This window comes from Parus major, chromosome Z (assembly GCF_001522545.3).
Source record: "Parus major isolate Abel chromosome Z, Parus_major1.1, whole genome shotgun sequence".
NCBI classification, from domain to species: domain Eukaryota; kingdom Metazoa; phylum Chordata; class Aves; order Passeriformes; family Paridae; genus Parus; species Parus major.
The window spans coordinates 18,575,961-18,587,677 of record NC_031799.1 but is presented as its reverse complement, the minus strand read 5'-3'; the positions used below and the strand labels follow the sequence as shown (position 1 = coordinate 18,587,677).

Below are 11,717 nucleotides of genomic sequence, written 5' to 3'. Positions count from 1 at the left end.
GTTGCCGCCCGGCGGTGCGGGGACAGGTGGGGTGCGCTGCTGCCACGTGAGTGGATCCGGCGGGAGCGAGAAACCGGAGCGCTGGGCAGCGCGGTGATCTCGGGAAGAGGAGCCGACAGCGTTCGTCCGCAGGGTCTGTCCCGCGCTGGGGCGTGCAGGGCTGGGCGGGACGGGATGGGTCTCGGGTTGCCTCCTGCCCACCTTCCTTTCAAACTCCCTGGTTGCTCCCGCGTACTCCTTGTTTCTTCCGCAAACCCCTGGCTGCGCTGAGATTTTTTCCTCCCCACCTTCGTCCTCCGGCTGCACCTGCATCACTTGTCCCTCTCCCTGTCTGCACCCTCTGTGCCATACTTCTAGACTCGGGCAGTGCCCTGTGGTGCTTTCTCCTCCAACGCTGCTGAGTGTACTTCACCCCGCAGTGCCTGGCCGGCAAGCTTTCTGTCTGTGCCCTACACCGCACCGTGTCTGTGCCCCTAAACCCTTTGACTGTGTCTGGCACTAAGCAGTACTTGTTCCTCCACACCCTCTGGCTGTGCCCCACACCTCCCGGTGCCTGTCTCTCAAGGTCCTCTGGCTATGCCTCACATGAACAGAGCTCACCTTCCTGACATGAAGAACAAGTTACATCGTGGCAGGTGCAGGGCCCCACTACATCAGGGACCTTCTTGCTGGAAAACGCTTTTTTCTTCTCACACCTTTTGCTCCCAAAGAGTGGTTCCAGCCATCAAGAGACTGAGTTTTCTTTCTCTTCAAGGGTGAAGGTTGGAGACAGTCAGGGAAGAGGTGTGGCCCATGTGCTTAAGATGGTGATATTAAAATGTAGGGCTGGAGGGGTGATGTCTAGCCAGGGGTTGTCTGGCAAGCTGGAAGGGTGGCTGTCTGGCTTGCTGCCTTCCTCCTCTTTGGAGATGGGTCAGCTTTGCTGCCATGTGGGGCAGGTCCATCCTTAAGGACTGGCCGCATTGGCAGTGAGGCCAAGAGCCAAGGAGACAGGTCAGTGCCAGCTCTGTCAGTGGGGGTTGATGAGGCTACATTGGAGCAGCCTCTTAGACTTGTCCTTTGCAACTGTAGATGTCACGGATATTGTTATAAATTTGTAAGTTCGTGGATACTTAATTTGTAAATATGTTTTGAACTGAAGTTTTGGTTGGGTCTTGGGTGTTGTTGTCACCAAGACAGAATAGTATGATGCTTGAAAAGTCATAGTGAGGCTGCAAACCAGCTCTTACTGATTTTTTTTTTTTCCCTGCTTGCATAGGAAATCAAGGTATGTTAATTAAAGCTGTTCAGACAAACCAGAAAACTTACAGTCATGTATGGATACTCTCTTCCTTACTTCATTGTAATTCAGTTCTTCCCAGACCCGTGTGTAGGTCTGTAGTGAACACTACCATGTGGGAGAAGTTTCAACAAGTTTTTCTGGTTGTTGGGAGCAGCCTGGGAACAGCATGCTGCCCAATTTATTCTGCTGCTCAACACTTGGGGTGCTGCCTGTGATGCACTCAGGCTGCCTTGGGGCTGCCTTAAGTAGAGGTAGGATCTCAGTGTATTGACATGGCAGTGTCGACATATCCTGAGAACACTTCCACGAGGAGTGGGAGCACTTGTACTCACATGTGGGCCTGAAGAAAATGTACAAAGACCTAGGATTTGAAAACCTAGAGAAACATAGGCTTAAAGTGAGGCTCTGGAAGAGGTTTCCTAGAGAAGCTGTGGATGCTCCATCTCAGAGGCTGGATGAAGCTCTAAACAACCTGGTCTAGTGAAAGGTGTCCCTGGCTATGGCAGGAGTTTGGAACGAGGTGATCTTTCCAACCCAGGCCATTCTATGATTCTTTGAAATTCTTCCTAGGCAGCAGCTCTGTTGAAAATACGGAGAATAATGTGTATAACATGTGATCTTTCTATTAAGTATTTATTAGTAGAGCAAGACAGGTTCTGGTACAGGAAGCAATATTCATGGAATGTGTTGGGAAAGATGCCACAGCATTAGTCAAGTAACACAAGCCAAATAGGATTTAACTCATTATGAAGCTCACCAAATGCCATGAAATACCTATCAACTAATTGTGTATCAGTAAAAGAACTAATCAGAGACATTTCTGTATTCTGACATGACTTGGTGGCTTTTGCCAAGTGTGTACCCCTTGCCTCCCTGTGCCCTTCCTGGCTTTGTTTCTCTCTGCTGCAATAAAGTGGAATTTTTTTTTTTCCTCCTACTGTGGACTTCTGCTCTTCCTCTTAAAACTTCTTCTGCCCAGTGTGTCTGGGTTAGTGCTTGTCTATTTATCTTCCTCTGGCCTGTCCATATCTGGTTGCCTAACATACAGATTCCTGGAGGTGTGGGCAGATGCAGAGCGAGGCAGAGGCACAAGCAGTGCATGGGATGGGCATGGAAGGCATGTGTGGGGTGAGGGAAGTGGGAGGATGTCACCTCTGTGCCATGTTCAAGGGCAGGAGGTGGAGGGGAGCCAGGATCCCTTTCTGGATCTTCATTAGCTGCTTATGAAATTATGTTTGTTGTACTCCAGACTTAACTTGGCAGACTTCATGGGGCATCTCTCCCTGCCAGATGACTGCCTCAGCATGGCTGTCAGAGGCTGCTGTCCTGTAATTTTCCTGGTGAAGGCTGGTGTGAGCTCCCTCATCTGCCAGCTAAAATAAGACAGTTTAGCTATCAGTTATAGATTTAGACCAACTGTGTTGTTTTGTCTGGAGTGGATCAAGGACAGTTTGTAAAATATGGATAGTGGAGCTATAGTATAGAGACAAATATGAATAGATGGGATGTTGACATCTTCAGTGGCACAGCAGATTATGTACAAATAATGTTGTAGCCCAACACTCATATTCACTTCAGGCTAATGGATGTCTGAAACGTTAAGCTGCTTCTCAAAGCCTGGGTAGCTGGAAAAGAAGAAATACTTGTTTCCCTCACTATTCCTCTGCCCCTCACCGCAGCTCAGGGTGCTTGCCCAGGAACCTCACCTGGTACCAAGGCTCAGTGCTGCATGTAAAGGGCAAATGTAGCCTAAATGGCGGAAACGAAACCTTTTACTCCTCAAAAATAGGAGATGATTAGAACAAAAGAATTAACAAAACAAGTAGTTGGTTTTGTAAACCTGTTTGTACTTTTTTTAAAACAATTCCTTTAAAAGGGTACCTCTAAGGAGGTCTAGAGGGTCATGCAGTAATTTTAGTGCCTGTTGTCACATTTCCAATTTACCAAAAGTTTGGCAAAGTTGCCAGTGACGTAGCAGTTAAGAACTTATTCCTATGTGTATGACATTCAGTTGGAATCCAAAAAGTAAAAAGTTAAGTACGTGAGTTTACACTGATGAGAGACACCAGAATAACTCAGATGTCTCTTATCTTTCCTTGTCTTTTGTTTCAGTGTTCTGTGCTGATCATTGACGTGGAAATATTGAATAGTTGGTTGGTTTTGATTTTTTGGTCAGTTTGTTTTTCCTATTTTTGCTGAATTCACAAAGTAAAATGCTTTCAATATGACTGTCAATAGTTTTCCTCTGCATGTGTTTTGTTATTTTTGTTCTGTCTGCTTATGATGTCTACACACAGCAATTTATCACTGAAGTTGTTGACTAGAAAACACCTGTAAGTGGTTCGTGACTGGAGTACTGTGAGATGACTACACAGCTTAGAGAACCACAGATTTAAGTGTCTTTAAATGTTATCTCGGCTCTTGATGAGAGTCTGAGGAATTTAATTTCAAAATCCTGAGGTAGCACACAGATCTTTTAAAAACTACTTGTAAAGCCTATCCGGCCCAAAGCAAACTCTGGCTTCCACCTGCAGAGAGGCACAGATGTTGCAAGGAGGACAAATACAGGTGTCAAGAAACTCTTTGAATAATCTTATTTGCTAGGAGCAATGGTACTCAGATTGCCCCTTTTAACTGTGCCAGGGTAAAAGCAACAAACATCAAACCTTATCTCTAATCCCCTTGTGATACATAGGCTGATGTTGCAGTTTCACCAACATTTCTATTATTCCACATGCTTTTCTTTGCATGTGCTTATTGAGTCACTTTTTTTTTGTGCTGGAGTATTTCTTGGTGAAATCTGGTACTAAGAATCACTGAGGAAACAGTCTGGGTTAAAAAATACCCTTTCTTTTTCTGTGAGGCTTGCTCTCCTGCACTGGGTCTGTTTCCCAATATATTTTATTATGCAGCCAGAAAAATGGTTGTGCCAGCAGAAGTCAAGGGTGACATAGGAGCAGGTATGAGTAATGGAGAGAGAGGTTGATTAAAATTACATTGCTACTATTAAAAGTGCTCTTATAATTGCAAACTTACCTTGTAAACAGCCAGACTTGCTCTGCTTGAGCAGGCTGTGCACAAGAGAAATTGCTTGTAGCAGCTTTATGAATTCCTACATGCTGCCTGCTTGTGTTTAATTGTATTGTGAATTCTTTTTAGTTTGGATTATGTTTTATATTGATATGGGCCTTGCATATTGGGCTCTGTGCCTGGAGCCTCTATTCAAAGACTTTTTTTTTTAAAGCAATGCCTCACTGAATGCATGTGAATGTGAGCGTAACTTTGTCTAGTGCACTGCAAAACCCCGTGCAAAGATATAGGATGTACTGTTCAAAAAGCTGCTAAGTTTCAACAGGCATCTCATGGGCTGGAGTTCAAGAGAATGCTCCTATCCCAGTGATGGCATTCAGGGTTTATGGCTATGACTGAGATAAAAATATAGCTTACTCTATTCCTTTTATTCTTTGTTTTCTAACAAAAGAAGGGACGACTCTTGCTGGAGTCTGACTCACAAAGATCAGTTTGTTGATATGGAAATAATTTGCATTGTATCATCAGTCCTGAAATGACTTAAAGCAAAGTCACAAAAACCTGATTCAGTGGTTCTCTGTATGCTTTTAGATTATGGGAATGGCTCACATTGGTACTGTGTTCTTCCTTTCAGAAAGTTAGTTGAGATGGCACACAGATTTTTTTTTGGTTTTGTTTTCACCTGATCTGTTAGGAAGCGAAATGCAAAATTCTTTTCTATTGTTTTTCATAAAAAGATAGTGGCTGAAGCCTTAAGAGTAGCAGGGTTGTTGTTCAGATGTGCTCATTTATTCTGTTAAGTGAATATTGCAGTATTTGTTTACTGTGTGGCATTATGAATAGATGGGGATGGGCATGTTTGGAGAAGTAGTAGCTAGCAACATTTCCTTTTGTACAGGTGAAAATTGCTTGGATTCAGGTATATTGCAAGAGAATAGTATGTTTCACAGTGCTTGCATTCTTAACATCCAAAACATTCCCTTTTGTGCTTGTTTAGTTGAAAAAATCTGGATTAAATTTCTTCTTTATAATTTGTAGTCAGAGTTCTAGCTTGTTTTTTCAGTGCTGAAGAAAAAAATTCACTTTTTAGTCTTTAACTGTACAGAAGGGATGTGACAAGCTTAATGAAATTATTATTACTACTATTTTTATTACTTTGGAAGTGCCCTGTCTCCCTGTCTCTTGTGAATGAGAATTGTAGGATGTACAGTTGACCAAAGCCAAGAGGATAATGAAGTAAACGCAAATGTTCACTGTCACCTTTGAAATGAAATCTTCCATAAAACTATTTGTAAGGTGCACTTCTCAAAAGCCTTGTAACAATCACTTTCCTTATTTCTGCAGTGCTGACAACATACTTTCTGTAGCACCTGTTGTTCTGTAACAAGTCAGGTTGTTGAGGAGTTTGCTTAAGTTTGTTTTGACAAGAAAAAGGAAAAAACGATAGGACAAGGCTGTAAATAGCCTCATGCCATAGCTCTGATGTTCAGGAAGTTCACTCAGTTAACTTTTAACTAGGAACATGCCAGATTTTAGAAAGTGAAAAAGGAATGTAAAATGCAGGTGCCATTAGAGTACTCTGTGCTTCGCTCCAACTAGTCCTTAGATTCTGCTTGAAATCGTAGGGGGTGAAACATTCTCCACCTGAGTTTCAGAATATCCTGAAATTGCTTTTCATACGCTGAAGTGATCCACTTGCTCAGTTAGGGAAGCTTGTTGCTGAAAGCTTGAAAACAACTTTCTGAGTTGTTTTCTCCACAACTCAGAAAGTTGTGGAGAAATTATTCCTGAACATGGACTGGACTGTGCTGAGTTCTGGTTTGCTCTGGAATTTTTCCCAGTTTTGAAATGAGGTTGCTACTTTATTGTAAAACTGAGCATCTCATATACCACATTTGAACTACATTTAAAAGTATGGAATGGAAAATTGCCTCTGGAGGTGTGGAAATTATGCAGTCTGGTGTTCTTGCTTTTATCCTGTGGAGACTTTATGCATATTGTTGTAAAGCGTGATATTTCACCAGCTGCTTTCATCCAAGGTGCTGAAGCATCAGACAACACTTGATTGACTCTAGAAAGACTTTCGTGATAAATGAGGGAGTCACTTTTACAGACCGTGAAATTATATGACCTTGGTTCATTCTTTGAGATGACTGTAGTGGGAAGAGATCCAGTCTCCCTTTCCAGTCAGTGGGATGGCATCACACTTTTTGGATATGGTCAGCTGGATGAACCTGCACCTGAATAATGTGTATATAAAACAAGGAGTGTGTGTGAAAGCAAATGGTTTGGTTTAAATGTGAGCAATAGAGTCTTATTGAAGGGAGGCAGAAGAGTAGAAGCAAACCACCTTTGCTTTCATAATGTTGCTTTAGGTTCAGAAAAGGGGGTGTGGCCTGCTAGTTTTGTGTATTAACTGGAATATTGAACCAGCACACGACACTTTGGTTTTGCTTACGGCTTTGGTGAGTTAATTGCTAGAAGACAAGCCCCTTTTTCTTTGGGGACTGATAACTCCGTATAGAGAGTGAACCAAACCCACTGACCTCTTCTGCAAGGCATTGAAACCTGTATGTCAAAAATACTACGGCTTTTTTGAAATAACTTAGATGCATAGCCATACATAAGTCTAGTTTTCTTTTGTATTGGAGACAGTCCAGTTTTCTTCTGTTTTACTGCTGTGGCATGCTGAGTAGACTGTTAGACACTTGTCTGTTTCTAGTATACTGGTGTTTTAAAGGAACATTAGTATTAGGCTGAGTACTCTGCTGCTTGCCAAGCTTCTTTATTGGAAGTATTCTTGTCTCCTGTGTTATTCTGATGTTGCACATCTATTGCCTAATGCACTTTGTTGATTGTATCTCTTTTTTTTTTTTAATTTTGTTTTTTTTTTAAAAGCTATTTATATTTGGCAATCTTTCAGGATCGAAAAGAGGAAAAAAAAGTGCAGTTGCCTTGGCCAGACATAGCTGGTTCATCTCTACATGCTCTCTGGATGAACTGTTGTATTTTAAACTGCAGAGATGTCCTGTGTGGTCCCCAAATGCTTAGAAAGATGGTCAAAAGTACATTTCGTACTTCTGTATACCATTGTGGTAGTGGAAAATATTGATAGAGGATGAAAAATCCTTGTGACATACCTGTGATTAAACTTGCGCATGATGTGTTGTTTGATACTGCTTCTCTGTGAAGTTCCCATTTGGTGTTCTAGGCTGATTTAAAAAAACTCTGCTGTTTCAAACTCATGCTGCATAGTGCTGCTTTTTGTGCTGTTCTTGAGCTTCCAGAAAGTGCAAAATAATGAAGACTTTTAGAAATCCCTATTAGCAAAGGAACTAAGGTCTAGATAGCTAGATGTGGAACAGAAATATGCCTTTACAGCTGTGTATTTTCATTAATGTATCTTTTCCCATAATATCAACCTCTGTTTTACATTTTGTTCTGCAAACTCCTGCATATTGGTTTCTTGAAATTTGAACAAAAAACTGATAAATTTTTAAAGTTGGATTTCTGTAACAAGAACTGGTTTAAAAAAATCTTGTTAGATACTTTTGCTGATCAAGCCAGTTAATGTTCTTAGGTGGTGGGTAGTTTTGCTTTCCTGCAAGTTATTGCAGTTAGGCTGTCTTCTGTACTGTTCATGCAACATTGTGTTTCCTGCTCAACATTTTCCTTTAGTCTCCATAGGCTTTTGACTGTTCTGGGTCACTGTGTCTGGATGTTTCCTCACTCTAATACTTACAGGCAACAATGAATATTCCATCCTTCTGTTTGTTGAGTTCTGACCTCCAAGTATGTCGCAAGAACCATTTGAAAGTTCGGCACTTCCCTAGTCCTTAGAAGGGTATCTGCATAGCAAGTGGAAAAGAGTATTTTTGGAACTGCCACTAGCGCTGTGTGAAAGCAAAGGTGCTCCCATTCTTGTGTTCACCCCATGTGCCCAAGCTGTCAAACTGGATCTGCCTCCAATGGGTGAGTCATCTCAAAAGGAAAAGGTACCGGGGAAAGTTATCAGGCAAGTAGTGTAAGCAACATGCAGGATGGCTTGAGTGATACCCAAAAGCTTACTCAAATTTTGTGCAGAATCAAATGGGGGTTTATAATGTACTAAATTCCGTGCATTCATCTCTGGATTCAACATATAAGCACAATGTAAGTGGCTTTGACTTCAGGATGAGCCTGTGGGGTTATTTCCTCCAGTTATCCCTAAATTTAAGATGCCTCTTTGGCATTTCCATATTTTCATTCTCAACCTATTTGGGATTCCTCAACTGAGTATGGAGTATAATAGAAACATCTGGCCTTTCCATTTCTGAAACTGTATTTCACTTTTTCCCTTCTGCAGTAACTTCGATCAGGTGCAAGCTAATTACTTATCTTTTTTCTTTTTATTTTTAAGTGAAAATCTTCTTTGGGATGCAGAAATAAAAAATGGAGTGCCAGGAGAAATTTGCTTTACTGCTGTATTTAGTTGTGCTGACTGAGAGGCCTGCGTATCTAAGCAATGGTATGATGTGCCTTCGTGGGTTGCCCGATGCTAATACTCATGAGTGTGTTTCATAGTGATTAACCAAAGCTTTCATCATGTTGAAGAATGTTAATTTAAACAACAACAACTTAAGATCTGTATACCTCCCTGCATATCCCTCAGTGATTTGAAACTTCCAGCTGCAGCTGTATAAATTGCTAGCTCTGGACTGGAAAGATTTAGGATGTGGCAGTGCAGTTGCTTCCTGGAGTGTTCGAAAAAGTTCGACATGCGCCAAGACTGAACTTGGGAGCAGCAGCTTTTTTAATGATCCTGTCAGCATGCTTTCTTGGGTAGGAGTGTTCTGAAACTTTAGTTTAAAAAGTACTTAGCATGTTTCCTTTAAAGTGGCTTTTGTCACCCTAAAGTTCTGCCATCACCTGTCACACGGTGCTGCTGCTGCTGCCCGTGTCACACTTCCCGAAGGTCACTTTGCGCTCTGCGGGTCACTGCCAAAGGTGCCAGCACAGCTGGTTCCTGCTCTCTTGGAAGAGCCTCCCAGGGAGGGTGCAGTTGCTGATGTTTACAGTGCTCAGCAGCATGTCCACTATGCTGCATGGTAGCTTAAAAAGAGGGGGGAGGGGAGGGAGGGTGTCAGTTCTAGGTCAGCTGCCTTTAAAATTTATGCCTGCCTACTGCAATGCAAGCAAAACAGGAGCAGAAGGAATGCATTATTTTGCTGCCTAGGATATCAGCCCAGGACCCAGAGGGTGGGTAGATTGAGCAAGTGCAAGGCAGTGGGAAACAATGGTAAAGCAAATTAGCTCATGTCAGCATGGGAGAGTGGTGTGGGAGCAGTTGAACTATAGTAAATTGCTGTTAGAGGGTGAACAAAATAGTATGTTGCAACTCTGCACGGGTGTTATCAGTGTTACTACTTACTAATATCCTGAACCCAGCAAGGTTAGAGCTGGTGCAATAAAAATTCCATAAAATGGCATTGATTTTGCAATGTTGTTTTGCCATGGCAACTACAGTGACAAGAGCTGAGTGTATGCTGTACACAAGATGTAACTGTGGAAAAACACCTCCTCCTTTAATAATTATGAGTATTTTTCACTTCAGTTGCTTACCTGTTTCTTAAGGTGAATATTGTGTTCTTAAGGTAATTATTTACATTTTTTTTCCCATCTCCTCTTCCTATAAAACTCCTTCTTGATGTATTTTTGTGTTGCAAAGACAGCCCCACGTACCTGACTTTGTCCATCACAGGTGAAAATTATGGTCTCATTTTTTTTTTTCCTAGTGCTGAATAGCAACATTGCCATTGATTACTTGGTTATGACATGTCTTTGGAAATAAAAAGGCTTGTCTGCTTTTTTTCAATTGGTATTGGCTAGGTTAGCAAGTCGTATGCTATGCAACAAGTCCTGTTCCCTTTCATTTTAAGGAGTCTTTTCTGGAAGCTGAAGTCTAGCTCTGCTTTTCTGTTTCTGTTTAGCTTCCATGGAGTCACCCCCACTGTGACTATTTAATGACAATTTCTGTTTTGTTCTACTGAGAGGTGGGTAAACACAAACCAAGACCTTGGTAGCAAACTGCTTCTATTGTGATTAATTCAATGTATGAGAGCCTTATATTCAGTTAACACATATGCACTAACTCTTAACTGTAAATTAGGATAGATGATGTGGTGGAGCTAACTCAGTGACTCAGCTTGCTGCTGAAGGAAGGGGACAGCCTCAGACACGAGGTGTTTTTGATCTGGTTCATTCAAAGTATTTAGCTGGCACGTGAACTCCCTCTCTTTAGAGCTTACCTATAAACTGAATATTAAAAATATGCTTCCTAGGCAGCTTAAAAACCCAGTCTGTGTTATCTTTTGCAGTGCAGGTAAATATCAGTCTGTACCTCTCTAGTTCAGTACAGAGCTCTATATTCTGGTTTTTTTTTTTGGTTACTAAATATGTGTATACACTTTAGAAACAGTACAGCTGTAAATAATTCGTACATATCCTTATCAGAACTGTGCCTACCATAGCTGTTTGTAGAGGTAAAGCAAACAGAATGGGTAAAAGCTCTGTGTGTTACAAAGATGTTGCCTTTTAGATGAAGGAGCAGGGAGTACAGGGGGTATGAGTTAGCATGATTGTGCAGCACAGCTGAAAATACTAGATTGTGTTACTGCTTTCTAGCCTTTGGTTCCTGTTTTGTGAAAGTCTGCTTAAAGTGACCTAAAGCTTTGTTGATCTGGTCTTTAAAGAAAATCTGAAATGCTGCTTTCCTAGCTGCACAATAAGGCGAGGAAAAAAAGTAGAGTCTAAATCCTTTGGGGAAGGAGGATATTAACCTGGGTGATATGGCATAGTTACTAAATCAATGTATTACCAAGGGCCTTTGATAAGGGTAATGATATACCATTATCTAATGGAAGTGAGGTTGCATTAACAACCTTATTTTGACTTCTAAGTGAAAGTTGTCGTGCTGTGTGTGCACCACAGGAGTCACTGTGCACGCAGGTCTAGGTGACACTGTGAGCTGGTGTCACTGAGCTGGGATCAAACTCAAAAGAGCCAAGTGTGAGTTGTGCACTGGGGCACAACTGCTGTTGTAAGCAGCTGTTCTAAATGTGAAGAGCCACTCACTGCAGCAGAGTAGGTAGGTGAGACTAGTTGGCTGATGGGTGGCTGACATTTAAATGCTTAATAAAGAGCTTTTGTTAAAGGCAGGGAGCACTGAAAACAAGTTAAAATCTTAGGAACTTTTCCTCTGCTAATGCTTTTAGTTTTCTTTAAAACACTGGAAGTGTGGGAAGAGAAAATTGGTGAAGATACACCGATGTCTGTGGTGCTCAATTCCTAAGTGAGACTGAGAACTTTTACAGGGATGCGCCCAGATTCTGATACTTGATTTATACTGATAACTGGATTCAGACTT

The 11,717-nt window shown here is 41.8% G+C and overlaps 1 protein-coding gene across 2 annotated transcripts in view; it reads left to right on the top strand.

Annotated features, from left to right (window-relative positions):
- The first annotated feature begins 6 nt into the window (after positions 1–6).
- The window catches only part of ELOVL7 (ELOVL fatty acid elongase 7), a 31,969-nt gene continuing 20,258 nt past the window's right edge, over positions 7–11,717 (top strand). Inside the window, exon 1 of one of the 2 annotated variants that reach the window (XM_015615165.2) lies at positions 7–133. The gene's annotated coding sequence lies outside the window, so the exon portion shown is untranslated. Of the gene's footprint in view, positions 134–8,798; positions 8,820–11,717 lie in introns of those variants that run through there. The other variant, XM_015615166.2, reaches the window with a different exon arrangement.